General features: G+C 40.8%; 1 long non-coding RNA gene across 1 annotated transcript in view; it reads right to left on the bottom strand.

Annotated features, from left to right (window-relative positions):
• Nucleotides 1-2418: 2418 nt before the first annotated feature.
• LOC108533080 (uncharacterized) overlaps nucleotides 2419-13907 on the bottom strand; it is a 15406-nt gene continuing 3917 nt past the window's right edge. The window contains exon 2 of the long non-coding RNA XR_001886639.1: nucleotides 2419-2764. This is a non-coding gene — a long non-coding RNA (uncharacterized LOC108533080). The remainder of the gene's footprint in view (nucleotides 2765-13907) is intronic.

The raw sequence follows: 13907 nt of genomic DNA, 5'->3' as shown, positions 1-13907 counted from the left end.
CTATCTCATAATATTACAAAGCATTGTTGTAAAGCTGCAGCATGTTCTGCTGACACCCGTGTCATTCAGTTAGCACCATTTCCTTATAGGAAAGAGAAAGTGAACGTAAGACATGTGATACAAGGTTAAGGCTATAGATTTAAAGCAGAAATCAGGATATTAACAAGTGAAAAAAATTCAGAATATATTACTACATGTAAGGTGGGATTTGGCTGATATGGGCCCTTACTGACTGTATTTGCCTTTCAGGAGTATATTGTTAGCTGCAAACAATAGAATCCTTTATAGCTAGCCTAAGAAAAAAATAAGGTGGAGAGTTTCGTTAAGCAATAACTGATAGCTCACAGATTCTCTGGGAGGATCAGAGGCCAGACTCTGAGGCCACATAGCCAAACCCAGTGCCCAGACCACACTTTGGATGAGGTGGGAGTGGGGGTGCTTTTGGGGGTATATCACTGTCATTGTCATTAAACATCTATAATGCTCAAGATAAAGTACCAGAAGATCAGTCCCACTGTCTGTGACTATCTGGTCACACTGCACTTGAAGAAATCTGGGTCTCATGTGGACACATATGATTCATAGAATATAGGTCACATGATTGCACTACTCTATACAGGAAGCTGAGCATGTATAAGTTTTCTGGCTTCTACCTTGAGAAGGTAGTACACAGAATGTAGAAAATTACTAAAATGAAGGAGAATCTTTGACATTGTATGGCCACTGAAGGAGAATATCCACTACAGGAAGAAAGAAGGAAAACAAATAGTAACCAGGGTTCTATACCCTTAACTGGCAGACATGGTTAAGTCTTCAGCTTAGTAGGACTGCAACACAAGCTGCTGCAGATCTGGAAGATGAGATGCTGCAGGATTCTTGTTGACCTCACTAAACTTCTTGACTCTCTGTTTCCTTGTTAAGACAGTTGGGCACTCCTCAGGATCTGTGGATACTTCAGGGGCTCACAATTGCAGTCTAGTCTTTGAGAAAGTAATAGTTTCTTTGAAATTATTTATTTTGTTCCTATAAAATGACTGTCCTATTGTTTGAAATTCATGTTTTTAGCTAAAAGCTTTGGTCTACTGATAAAATTACTTCCAAAAGAGGGTAAATATTCTGTGGCTGTCATTTATACCCAAATGTAGATGACTTAAAGATCCTTTCCTGCAAGCTTGCCCCTTTCCTTTAAGATGGATGTTCTGTTACTTGCAACTGAAAGCATTAAAACTGATTGAGTACCACTTTTAAACCATCAATAACTCAAAAATACATCATCTTAAAATAAGGACAAGTGGTAGACTGGGGGCTGTGCCATGCCATCCTGTTCAACTACCAGGAACAGGTTCCCCAACCTGTTGTAAGACCTCAGCTGTCATCCCTCTTTGGGAAGTTCTTTGAATATAAAGATCTACCTCAACCAAAGTCACACTCCCTTCCCTGGATGCAGCCAACACAGAATGACTGGTCAGCGTGAGCACATAAAGGCTGGGCTACCTATCCCCTACTCAGGACAACTCTCAATGACCATGCCAGCATGAGAGTTTTTCATGTAGTCAGCTGGTGCCTTTGTTGTGATTACATCACAGCTCATCTTCTCCATCTGTCCAATTCTGCCTCCTTCCCTTCCACAATTGTGGATTCCAAGGGCACCCCCTAATATACTTCCTCATACCAATCTTCATTGCAGTCTGCTTCCTGGTAAGCCTCACCTATGGTAAGTGGTATTTATTAGTTACGATCAAGTTCAGATGCAGGTGATCAACAACCAACACAATAATGGTTCAGGTAGCACAGAAATTTATTCCCCCCAAATCAAAGTCCATATCAGAGATCTAAAGGTAGTATGGTGCATCATGGTTTGGTGCAGAGATCAAGTTCTCTCAATCTTCTTGCTCCATTCTGTAGAGATTTGACTTCATGGTCCAAGATGGATCACGTTCAGTATCCACATTCTGTACAACAAGATGGAGGAAGAAACAAGAAGAAACAAAGAGCACACTTGTGCTGTTTCTAAAAGACTCTCCCATGAGTTGAAGGCCCAAGGGAAAAACTTGTGTTTCTGTTAAAACTTCAGCAGGCATTTACTATGTCTTCAATTGTTTTCGTTTTCTTCACCTTATGATAGTCAGGCCATACTTGGACCTGCTTTGACATCCTCATTGAACTCATGCTTACTAGAGTGGCTCCCCTCAGTTCCCACTCATTCTGCCTGAGCCAAACTCCTATTTCCTATACTTGCCCACCATTTGCTTGGCCCCAGGGTTATGCCTAGCACTTAAATTCACCACCAACGTCCCTGATACCATACATCAGAAACAAAATGTGACCTATAGCAAACCTAATGATTATAAATTGCTCTTTTCTGATCCTCCCATTTTATTGATTCCCACTCCCCAAAGGACTTTAACCAAATTGCTGATTCATCAGCAATTTATTTTTTTCCATAAAGTCACCCAGCCGCCAAAACTTTCAATTTGGCCATTTAAAATCATTTGAAATAATGGCTTTACATTTTTGGAATTTATTTATTTATATATTTCTATTTTATTTGTGCAAAAGTGCTTTCAAAGCAGGGATTGCTCTCACTGGTTTAGGACATATCTTGACTCCCTAACCTTTTCACTGGAAGTTGACAGAGATGATATTTAAAATGTATAACAAGTAAGAACATAGGGACAGACCACTGAGGATGGATGGAATCACAGGTAAACTGTGGGGCTGTTCCAGTATACATTAGCAGCATCTTGGTCCTGGCAGTGACCATCTGATGAACATTGTGGTGTTCTGTAGTAGCAGGAGGCAGTATGACGTGATATGGTAAAGCATGCAAGATCAAATCCCAACTTTACCCTTTACTAACTGCAGGGCCTCAAGAAGCTTTGCCTGAGCCTCAGTTTCCTTATCTGTAAAATAAAAACAATAAAGTCCTACCTTCAGAGCCTTTATTGTGAGCATTAGAGAAGATAATTCATGTGAAGGATCTGGCATAATATCTGACACATTGCAAAAAAGTCCAAGCTCCTTTTATTTTCTTAGTTAGCAGATATGCTTATTTTCTTGAGCTCTTTGGCAAAATTTTTGTAAACGATATTTATCAAGCAGAATGTCCAATGTTACTTTTCATAATTTCCTTTTGAGTTTAGTTCCTGGTCATCTGATAAACAAAGATAAGTTTTAGTTGCTCTGGATGTTTGGTAAACTAAATTTAATGTTTGGTTATGAAGACTACGCTAGCCTTCTTTGGATATAATTGTTGCCTCTTTCCCTAAGGTACTTAAGTTTTTATTTTGATAGCATAGTAGTTAAAAACACAAGCTTTGAAAGCTAAGTAGGTTTGTAGCCCATCTCTCCCAGTTCCTAGCTATGAAGACTTGGGCCAGTTGCTCCACCCAGCCTAATTTCTCTCATCTGTCACATAGGTATAATATAATGCTGCTGCCTTGTAGATTCAACAATATATTTTAGAACATCTAAAACAGTGCCTAGCAGAAAGAAGAACCACTCAGTCAGCATTTGCTACTCTTATTCTGTTGTTAACTATCTCTACTTCTTATCTGAAGTAGAGGCAGTATCAATCATAAACTTAAACTATGAAGAAACCACTAAAGGAGTTTTCATTAATCTTTTCATAATACAGGGTTCTGATTGTTTAAAGGTCTTTAGTTTCTATACATAAAATACTTGCATTTATTTACAGCAGTTGTATAAATAAGGATTCAGAAATACTTATACTACACTTAGATGTGTAGAGAACATGTACAGTAAATTTTTTTTGGTGTATAATGAATCAGATTTCTTTCATGTGCTCCCATTTGTCAGGCATTGTGGGCAAGGGAAACCACTAACTGTTAGGCCACTCCAATAAACTTAATCTACTGAAATAATTTAAATACCCTCTTTAGATAAGCACTAAATCTCTTTTAGTAGTTTAATCTCTCAAACTTTCACCACCTTCCTCCGGAGCCTCTCTTTTTTGTCATCTGGGTTCATAGAACAAGGACAATAGCTGGGTGTTCAATGACAGCAGAGGTGACATGAAGTCCTCAAATCCTTGTGATGGAACCTGGACCACTGCTTTTCTTTGCCATTGAGTGGCTATTCCACAGTGCTGCCTGGTGAGTGCTCAAGGGTGACTGGTCCCATCCCTGTGCCTTCTTCTAGCCAGTGCTGCTGAAGTGCAGTGGGGTACGTCATGGTGGTTTCATCTCTCAGCTTCATCAGAACCAGGTTATGCTCTTTCAGACGGCTCAGCGTTGCCTTGGCTTTCAACTGATGCTGAAGACTCTTCTAAGACACTGCCTTTTCCCTATCCAGCCCTGACCTATAATGCCTACCTAAGCTGTGCCACTTTCACCATAGCAGACCCCATAGCAGGCCCACCTTCCTCATGCCCCTTCAGCAATATACAGGGACTTTTCATCTTTGCCACCTAGAAACCAAGGACAACTCAGGAAAACTGAACTCAGGCCCATAGTCTGTGCAAGCAGTCTGTGCCACAGAGATCTCTGCTGTGGCTGCTCCCAGTTGGTATAGAAGTTCCCTCTGGAGCCCCAAATGTGAATCAAGGCAATGCCCCTCAACATGGATGCTCCCATTCTGGTCAAAGCTCAGAGAGCGGGGCCTAGGCCACTTGATCCTCCACCTTCATCTCTCTTCAATCTGTTTGCCTTCTCCCCCACAATCCCCTGGAACCAGAAGGGGCAACTTTCATGCTTTCCACTTCATCTAAGTCACATCCTCTCCTTCCAGACTCCAACCTTATGGTGGAATCTTAATGGTAGACAAGGTATGGGAGAAAAAAAATCAGCTTGCCAATTAGATGATTTTTAAATGACTGCATTACTAATTGGCTTATAGGTATTTTTGGTTTAAATAAAGCTATATTGCATTACCATTAATAAATGGTTTCTTTTATACAAGAGGGTAAAGTACTACTCTTGTATTGATAGAGACTAAGTTGCAATTCCTACTTGTCCCTGTAAAACTAAAAATAGAACGGTCTTCCTTAGTTATCCTGCTAAAAGTAAAAAATGAGTGGTTTTCTGAATGCTACAAAGAGTCAACTTAAAGGCATTTTTTTCTCTCATGGTTAGAGCAGATATGGAGGCATTCATGGATAAAAAAACATTTCTATCTGACCTTTTTGAAAATACTAAATTCCATGGACATGCATTTATAACAACCTGGAAAGTTCTTTTGTCAGTGAACATGAAATAGATTTCTCAAAATAAATATCTTCAAGTGGATCATAGTTAATAAAATAAACTAATTAAGTCTCTTCTTTTAAAACCATGAAGAATTTACAAGGATAGTAGGAAAGACCAGCTTTCTTCCTGACGCTTTTGCCTAAAAATGCTGAAAAAAGAGTCTCCTGTCTTCCCTAACACCTGGTTTTTGCTGACTCTCACCAATTCCCTTACTCCACACTCACCTATTCCCAAACAAAGGTCCAGGAGACTTAAAGTTTCATAAAAACTAAGTTTTAGATCTGATAGAAAAAAATGTTACAGAGGTTCCAAGATGGCCGAATAGGAACAGCTCCAGTCTACAGCTTCCAGCATGAGCAATGCAGAAGACGGGTGATTTCTGCATTTCCAACTGAGGTACTGGGTTCATCCCACTGGGGCCTGTCAGTCAGTGGGTGCAGCCCACGGAACAGGGCGGGGCATCACCTCACCCGGGCGGCACAAGGGGTTGGAGAATTCCCTTTCCTAGCCAAAGGAAGCTGCCACAGACATACCTGGAAAATCGGGACACTCCCACCCTAATACTGCGCTTTTCCAACGGTCTTAGCAAACAGCACATCAGGAGATTATATCCCACACCTGGCTTGGAGGGTCCCACCCCCACAGAGCCTCGCTCGCTGCTAGCACAGCAGTCTAAGATCAAACTGCAAGACAGCAGAGAGGCTGGGGGAGGGGCGTCTGCCATTGCTGAGGCTTGAGGAGGTAAGCAAACCTCTGGGAAGCGCAGACTGGGTGGAGCCCACCGCAGCTCGAGGAGTCCTGCCTGCCTCTGTAGACTCCACCTCTGGGGGCAGGGCATAGCTGAACAAAAGGCAGCAGAAACTTCTGCAGATTTAAACATCTCTGTCTGACAGCTTTGAAAAGAGTAGTGGTTCTCCCAGCATGGAGTTTGAGATCTGAGAACAGACAGACTGCCTCCTCAAGTGGGTCCCTGACCCCCGAGTAGCCTAACTGGGAGACACCTCCCAATAGGGGCCAGCTAACACCTCATACGGCTGGGTACCCTCTGAGATGAAGCTTCCAGAGGAAGGATCAGGCAGAAACATTTACCGTTCTATGATATTTGCTGTTCTGCAGCCTCCGCTGGTGATACCCAGACAAAAAGGATCTGGAGTGGGCCTCCAGCAAACTCCAACAGACCTGCAGCTGAGGGTCCTGACTGTTAGAAGGAAAACTAACAAAAAGAGGTAATACCATTCAGTACATAGGCATGGACAAGGACTTCATGTCTAAAACACCAAAAGCAATGGCAACAAAAGCCAAAATTGACAAATGGGATCTAATTAAACTAAAGAGCTTCTGCACAGCAAAAGAAACTACCATCAGAGTGAACAGGCAACCTACAGAATGGGAGAACATTTTTACAATCTATCCATCTGACAAAGGGCTAATATCCAGAACCTACAAAGAACTCAAACAAATTTACAAGAAAAAAGCAAACAATCCCATCAAAAAGTTGGCAAAGGATATGAACAGATACTTCTCAAAAGAAGACATTTATGCAGCCAACAAACACATGAAAAAATGCTCATCATCACCCTCCATCAGAGAAATGCAAATCAAAACCACAATGAGATACCATCTCACACCAGTTAGAATGGCAATCATTAAAAAATCAGGAAACAACAGGTGCTGGAGAGGATGTGGAGAAATAGGAACACTTTTACACTGTTGGTGGGACTGTAAACTAGTTCAACCATTGTGGAAAACAGTGTGGCGATTCCTCAAGAATCTAGAACTAGAAATACCATTTGACCCAGCCATCCCATTACTGGGTATATACCCAAAGGATTATAAATCATACTGTTGTAAAGACACATGCACACTTATGTTTATTGCAGCACTATTCACAATAGCAAAGACTTGGAACTGACTCAAATGACCATCAATGATAGGCTGGATCAAGAAAATGTGGCACGTATACACCATGGAATGCTATGCAGCTGTAAAAAAGGATGAGTTCATGTCCTTTGTAGGGACCTGGATGAAGCTGGAAGCCATCATACTGAGCAAACTATCGCAAGGACAGAAAACCAAACACCACACGTTCTCACTCATAGGTGGTAATTGAACCATGAGAACACTTGGACACAGGGTGGGGAACATCACACATTGGGGCCTGTTGTGGGGTGGGGGGAAGGGGGAGGGATAGCATTAGGAGATATATCTAATGTAAATGATGAATTAATGGGTGCAGCACACCAACATGGCACATGTATACATATGTAACAAACCTGCACGTTGTGCACATGTACCCTAGAACTTTAAGTATAATAAAAAAAAAAGAAAAAAGTTACAAAACCTTTTTCTCAAAAAAAAAAAAAAAAAGTCTAATCTAAATGGGGATTGAGTACCACAACTCAGTATCACACCTTTCTGAAGTTTATCCATTTTCTGTAACTTACAACTTCTTCTGTATCAGTGTACATCCTTCCTTCCCTTCCAGTAATTCTGTAGCTTGGTATATACTCACTGATCACCAAAAATTCAGCCCTTTAACATTGTGTTATTTTATTGGTATATACTTACTGATCACCAAAAATTCAGTCATTTAACATTATGTTATTTTATGGATATGTTAATTATTTTAATGAAAAACTTCAAATGTATTAAAAAAATAGATTGTATAAGGAACTCCCAATTACCTACCTCCCTACTTTAACAATTATCACATAATCATCTTATTTTGACTATACCACTACCCATTTCTCCATCACCACCTTCTCCCCCAGATTGTTTTGAAGTAAGTTGTCTTATCTGTAAGTGTATGTTGCTTTTGCCAGCATAACCAGCTCCATTTTATGTTTGTTCCTTGGGTTCTTTGTGCAGTTTTCATCATTTGATTATCAGTTCCCATTCAGAGTTGGTCTTCTACTTTTGAACTTGCCGTGTGCATCTCATCATGATTGTGCCTTGCTGGAATTCAGTACATGTGAAGTATGATGTCCACACCCAGAATGGAGCCAAGGGGAAAAATAAAACTCTGACAACACGGGTGAGAGAAATGATACCACGGTCACCCACCTGTGTATTGAAGAAAATCTTTAATCTTGTGTAGAATGAATGTTTACGTAATTGCTTGGCTAACAGCTCCTCAAAATCTTGAGGGGTATATAATGTTTGTATTATACACTACTTTAAAATAGGAAAACCCATTACCAACCACATCTTATATACTAGACCAAAATGTCTTAGTTAATGGATTTGCATTTTATCTGCTAGGAATTTGTAACTGCCACTTAAGACTAAGACTAAAGTTTCTGTGACCACATCACCACTTTGTTTCTCAATCTTCTCGGAGGTAACAGATTCTTGTTCAACCTGCTGACTTACTCTTTCTTACCCTTAAAGCAATACCACCACCCTGTGGCAAAATTTAAAATGTTTCTTCACACTGGCAAATACAACTTCAATCTTACAACGTTAAGATGCCAAGTGACTCTAGGGGACTGATGAAGTTTTGAGCCTCTTCTCAGATTAATGTTTTTAAATGTATAAAATACAATACATGGAATTACAAAGGAAATCAATTATATGAAAATACTGTTGTGGTCAGGTGTCCATGGACTCTAGTTAGGAAGCCATAATAGGAGGCTGGGAACATGACAGTTTGGTTCCTTCAGAAGCAACTCCTCCCTATTATTCTTATAATTAAGGATAATTATTCTAGTTGAGTTTGCAGGTAGGCTTTCAGGAATTACATAATGGTTTTGGCTCCATCTCTATAAGTATTTATATGGTTTATAAGAAAGGAAAGGTTGTTGGAGACAGAAGGGGGGTTTATACAATAGAATCCATCTACATAGTGAAAACATGTTGGGTTTTGTATCTAGGTTCTTTAAATTATTGAAGTTTAGATATTCTTGCCAAAAAGGAAGGATAGATTCCAGAATTCTCCTGAAAGGGTAGTCTCGGGGCATAAGGGCTTATCCTGAATGCTTTTATGAGGCTTACAAAGTAAGGCAAACTGGACAATTAATGTTTTTCAGCCTGTACATTAATTAACATTAATTAATGTAATTAATGTTATTCAACCCTGCTCAGTAAATTCTGCTCCAGATGCCTCAGAATTAAGTTCCCGCCTAGGGCCAATGAAATAGGTCTAAGTGCCACTAGAGGGCACTGTGAGGACTCTGTTGCTAGTTAGGTGAGGAGAGCTATTGGATGGCTGCCCCCTGGAATGCGGACTCAAGGATGAGGCAGGGGTGCAGGAAGGAAGACAGTTAACATTGCAGATCTTAGGTTATAAGTAAATAGTAGTAATAAAGGCTTACCAAATATTTCAGACTCCCCCATATACTGAGTACATGGTAGGGTTGTACTTCTTAATCCTCCTGTAATGGGTGGGACCATATGATTGGCCCTGGCCAACAGCCAATAAGTTGTCAGCAGGGATGGTATGTATCTCTTTTCTCCTCCTTCTCCTTCTCCTTCTTCTTCTCCTCTTTCTTCTTCTTTCTTAAACTTTGTAGAGACAGGGTCTCACTATGTTTCTAAGGCTGATCTTGAACTCGTGGCCTCAAGCAATCCTCCTCCTTAGGCCTTCCAGAATACTGGGATTACAGATATGTATCTGTTCTTCACCAAGCATTGAGTTGTTGGTGCCAGACCCTCCAGAGTTCTCTTTCCCCTTGATATAGGTACTAACAATATTCAAGATGGTAGCTACTCTGTCAGCCTGGGTCCCTGAGTAACTACAATGGGCAGAGTCCCCCTGCTGATCCACAGTGGACAAGTAACGTGATTGAAAAATAAATCTCATCTAAAACCACAGGCATTCGGGGATTAATGCTTACTGCAGCAGAGCATACACAACTTTGACTATCACAGCTAGGTACTCAACCAAGTATCTGCATATTCGATCCTCTCAATATATTTATTTTTTCCTTTTTTCAGATGAGAAAATTGAGACTTAGAAACTGTAAGGATTTACCCAAGGTCATGGAGCAAGGTAAGTCCTTTGACCTTATATCATGCTTCTTAATTACTGTGTTATACTATATACCAAGACCAGTTAGAATCTGTGTCACATGTTCCCAATAAAGAAAGGAGAAATTCATGGAACCACAAACACAAGAGGAGGGATCACTTAAGCTAGCTTCGAGCCTATGGATCTTGAGCCACCCTCAATATTTAGCAGATAAGAGTGCTACCAATCTCTCCACTAACTTGAACTGGATTCATCTTTCTCCACAAACTCTACCCTGGTTTTGCAAATCTTCCACCCAGATCCCTTGCCTCCAGTTCCTGACTCCTCCAGTCATCTCACTTCTCACACTGCCTTCCACATCACCTTTTAAGTCATCATCTTAGCTCCCACCAGGACCACCTAGGGAGCTTTTCAAGTACACATGCATAATTCACGTAGGGCCTGAGTAAGTATTTTTTTTCGTATGTGGCTACAATGGAAGACCCTAATATGAAAGACTCTGATTTTCATGCTTCTATACTATCAGGTCCCAGTTAACTTTTTCTCACTTATTGTCCACACAGTGCTCCACAGGTCACTTACAATAGAGATTATTATCCCTTGAATAAAACATTAAGAATATATTTATGTCCCCAGGCCTCTGCTCCAGTTGTTCCCTTTCCCTGAAATTTCTTCCTCATCCTCAATAGTAAAAATTCTACCATCACTCAAATGTTTCCACCTTCATGTAGTCTCCCCCTGCTGCCCCAAATCACAATTCAGACTTGATTCCTTGGGCTCTTCCAGTATTCAGCTTCTATCTGTACCAGAGTTTTAATAATTCTGTCTTTATTACATTTATTTATACATGTCTGTCTTCCCCACTAACCTGTCAGCTCCTGAAGGGAGGGGCCCAGTGTTTTGTTTTGTTTTGTTTTNCAGGGATTGGATTTATTTTTAATAAGAAAGGCTGAATTGAGAGCTTACTTTTTTTTCCTAAAATTTAATAACAGTACTAGTAAAACCCTACCCTCCTCAGCTGACCTTATTTCAAGTATAAGAGTACAAAGCTTCTAGGTAAGCTGCTTTCATGACGTAAGAGCATGACTGATAGCACCAAACTTGTTTAAATTCACTGAGAGCCAGGAGAGGTCACATAGCAGAGGCATCTCGTCTGAGCATGTTTTCAGACTCCAAGTATTTCCAGTGTTATTTTATCTTGGGATTCCACAAACTACCTCCCACAATGCTTAATATCTAGCAAATACTCATTATACTTTAAAATGCAACTTACTTTGATGAATTTACATATTTATTCATTTATTCCACAAATATGTATTGGAGTGCTGACACTGAGTTCTTACTTTGTGCGAGGCACCAGAGACACAGACAAAACGTCAGCCTTCATTAAGTCTACATTCTAGTGGAGGAGGCAAACAATAAACAGGTTGAGTAGGTTATGTATGTAGTATGTTAGAAGATAAGTGATAAGGAGAAACATAAAGCAGAGATGGTAGATGAGCATCAGTTTGAGTGATTTGTGTGCACATTAAAGTTTGAGAAGCTGGCCGGGCGCGGTGGCTCAAGCCTGTAATCCCAGCACTTTGGGAGGCCGAGACGGGCGGATCATGAGGTCAGGAGATCGAGACCATCCTGGCTAACATGGTGAAACCCCGTCTCTACTAAAAAAATACAAAAAAAAACTAGCTGGGCGAGGTGGTGGGCGCCTGTAGTCCCAGCTACTCGGGAGGCTGAGGCAGGAGAATGGCGTAAACCCGGGAGGCGGAGCTTGCAGTGAGCTGAGATCCGGCCACTGCACTCCAGCCCTGGTGACAGAGCGAGACTCCGTCTCAAAAACAAAAAAAAACAAAAAAAAAAGTTTGAGAAGCTGTACTCTACATGGAGCCATCTTTACAGGGATTCTTTACAGATAATGAATACAGATACATTCCAAATCCCAAAACAACTATTTTGGGAAGCAAAGAGATACCAGGTCAGTTTCTTGAAAATTCAGAGCCAAATGCTGACAGGACACCAGTATAAACTCACAATGGAATCACAGAACTTCCTAAGAACTTTTCCTCATATTTTTTAGACAAGTATGTATATACATATGTGTGCTTAATTGATGTGATTAGAAAAAAGGAACTAACGTTGTTGTTGTTGTTGTTGTTGTTGTTGTTGTTGTTGTTTAGTGCTTTGCTATGGTTTAGATGTGGTTTGTTCCCTCCAAGGCACAAGTTGAAATTTGGTTCCTAAAGTAATGGTGTTAAAAGATGGTGGGGTCCATAAGAGGTGTTTATGTCACAGGGGTTCAACTCTCATGAAGGGATTAATGCCATTCTCACAAGAGTCAGTTAGTTCTCATGGGAGGGAACCTCATTATCACAAGAGTGGGTTATTATAAAGGTGAGTTCAGCTTTCTTGTTTCATTCTTGCTTCTTTTCTTGCCATGCGATCCCTTGTTTTTCCACCATGTTAAGAAGCACCATAAGGCCCTCAACAGATTCAGGTCTTCAATCTCGGACTTACCAGCCTCCAGAACCATAAGCCAAAATACTTCTCTTCTCTTCTCTTCTCTTCTCTTCTCTTCTCTTCTCTTCTCTTCTATTCTCTTCTTCTTCTTCTTCCTCTTCCTCCTCCTTCTCCTTCTCCTCCTCCTCCTCCTCCTCCTTCTTCCTCTTTCTTCTTCTTCTTCCTTTTTATTAACTTAAGGGGCACATGTGCAGTTTTTTCATATAGGTAACCTCATGTCATGGGGGTTTGTTGTACAGATTATTTTGTCACCCAGGTATTAAGCCTAGTACCCATTAGTTATTTTTCTGATCCTCTCCCTTCTCCCACACTCCACTCTCCAATAGGCCCCAGCATGTGTTATTTCCCTCTATGTGTGCATGTGTTCTCAATATTTAGCACCCACTTATAAGTGAGAATATGCAATATTTGGTTTTCTGCTCCTGTATTAGTTTGCTAAGGATAATGGCCTCTAGCTCCATCCATGATCCTGCAAAGGATATGATCTCATTCTTTTTTATGGCTGCCTAGTATTCCATGGTATATATACACCACATTTTCTTTGTCTGAGTCTATTACTGATGGACATTTAGATTGATTCCATGTATTCACTATTGTGAATAGTGGTGCAGTGAACATACACGTGCATGTGTCTCTATGATAGAATGATTTATATTCCTCTGGGTATATGCCCAGTAATGGGATTCCTGGGTTGAACAGTAGTTCTGTTTTTAGAAATTTGAGGAATCACCCCCTGCTTTCCACAATGGTTGAACTAATTTACCCTCCCACCAATAGTGTATAAGTATTCCTTTTTCTCCTTGCCAGCATCCATTATTTTTTGACTTTTTAATTATAACCATTCTGACTGCAAACCTCTTTTCTTTATAGATTATCCAGTCTCAGGTATTCTGTTATAGCAACCAAAAACAGACTAAGACATGCCTGTTGGCCAGGCGCAGTGGCTCACGCCTGTAATCCCAGCATTTTGGGAGGCTGAGGCGGGCAGATCATGAGGTCAGGAGATCGAGAGCATCCTGGCTAATATGGCGAAACCCCGTCTCTACTGAAAATACAAAAAAATTAGCCAGGCATGGGGGCAGGTGCCTGTAGTCCCAGCTACTCAGGAGGCTGAGGCAGGAGAATGGCGTGAACCTGGGAGTTGGAGGTTGCAGTGAGCCAAGATTACACCACTGCACTCCAGCCTGGCCAACAGACCAAGACTCTGTCTCAAAAAA

The sequence above is a fragment of the Rhinopithecus bieti genome, unplaced genomic scaffold, assembly GCF_001698545.2.
Source record: "Rhinopithecus bieti isolate Rb0 unplaced genomic scaffold, ASM169854v2 scaffold_10657, whole genome shotgun sequence".
NCBI classification, from domain to species: Eukaryota; Metazoa; Chordata; class Mammalia; order Primates; family Cercopithecidae; genus Rhinopithecus; species Rhinopithecus bieti.
The sequence above is the reverse complement of the archived record's forward strand: the minus strand, read 5'-3'. Positions and strand labels throughout refer to the sequence as shown.